We start from the raw sequence: 1669 nt of genomic DNA, 5'->3' as shown, positions 1-1669 counted from the left end.
CACACAGAGGGCAATTTATAGTGACCAGTCAACCTGAACAGCATGTCTTTGGACTGTGGGAGGAAACCAGAGTACCTGTAGAAAACCCACACGAACACGGAGAGAACATGCAAATTCCACACAGACAGTCCCCTAGGTCAGATTTGAACCCTGGCGCTGTGAGGCAGCAGCGCTAACCACCGTGTCACCCTGCCGCCCTAGAAAAAAAATGTAATGAAGCGAAAGTCAAAGTCTCCTAGAAAACCACTCGAGTAAAAGTACAAAAGCATCATATCTTGAAAGTACTCAAGCATCAGAAGTAAAAAGTTGCTGCCCTTAAATTGTACCCATGGAAATGTGCTGTTACCCTGAGTTACACACCAAGTATATTATACACCTAGACAAATAACTATTTCAATATAGATTGAAATCTCAAATCAGGAATTTAAACTGTACATCCTTTATGCATAAATAAAACACAATCCATGAAGCAATTCTAGGATCACTAAACAAGTCTGAGTTAACTATAGATGAGACACTTGGCGTTAAGTACCAGGCCTCATTTCAGTGCTAAATCTTCACTTTATGCCAGACAACAACAAAGAGCTAGTTAGCTGGGTACTGTTAGTGAGCTACCCAGCTCCATAAACTCGGGCGACGTGTGATATGTACATTGTCTACTCACACAACATATATTTGTTACCATTGAAAACATGAATGGAAGGCACAACACAGGGTTATACTTTAAAACATGTAAAAATTGTATTTGTATTTACCCTTTTAAGTTTGTATGTCACCTACAGAGGATTTTTTTTTTTAATATCTTATTATCAGTTTTTAGGTTAGAACAGAAAAGAAAATAATGTTAAACATATGTAAGTATACATACGTAAGGATTAAATCATAAATAAATATATAATTACATTCAATTAATCATAGGAAGATGATACATGATAAAAATAAAAAGGAAACATACACACACCAGAGATATGTTGACCTATGTCAAAGTTTGGCTATGTAAGTTCTGAAAGTATTCCATGAAAGGCAACCACACCTTGTGAAACTTGTCTTTGGAACCTCTTCATGTAAACTTAATGTTCTCCAATTTCAGATGTTGCATAACCTCCCTGATCCACTGTGTGTGAGAGGGTGGGGCATCTTGCTTCTCATTCAAAAGTGTCAGGTGCCTCACCAGTAGGGAAGCAAAAGCTATGGCATCAGACTGGGTTTTTAGAAGGACTGTGTCTGCTGGTAGAAATCCAAAGATTGAATAAGTGGGTGGGGATCAATACTTATATGGAAAATTAGGGAGAACGATTAAAAAATAGAGGTCCAAAATGTAGCCATTCTGGGACAGGACCAGAACATGTGGATTAACCCTCCTATTAGGTTTCGAGTCTATTTGATCAGACTCTAGTTTCCAATTAGCTTAAATGCTATTTTTCTTTTCATTTTCTCTATAATATTTTATGACCATTCCTAAGTTGGGGTCATGAACTTATATACAGAAAACAGAACCTTTGAGATGTTTATTTTTTTTAGAACAGGTCATGTGTACAAATAAGATGTTTCAGGTCACTGTGACCCATGCCATTTATCTATGTAGATTTGTGTGCAGGAATAAAACAAGCTTTTTTAATTTGTTATTTTATTATTACTATATTTGTATTATTATTTCTGGAAATGGCTG

The sequence above is a fragment of the Polyodon spathula genome, chromosome 47 (genome assembly GCF_017654505.1).
Source record: "Polyodon spathula isolate WHYD16114869_AA chromosome 47, ASM1765450v1, whole genome shotgun sequence".
NCBI classification, from domain to species: domain Eukaryota; kingdom Metazoa; phylum Chordata; class Actinopteri; order Acipenseriformes; family Polyodontidae; genus Polyodon; species Polyodon spathula.
The sequence above is the reverse complement of the archived record's forward strand: the minus strand, read 5'-3'. Positions refer to the sequence as shown.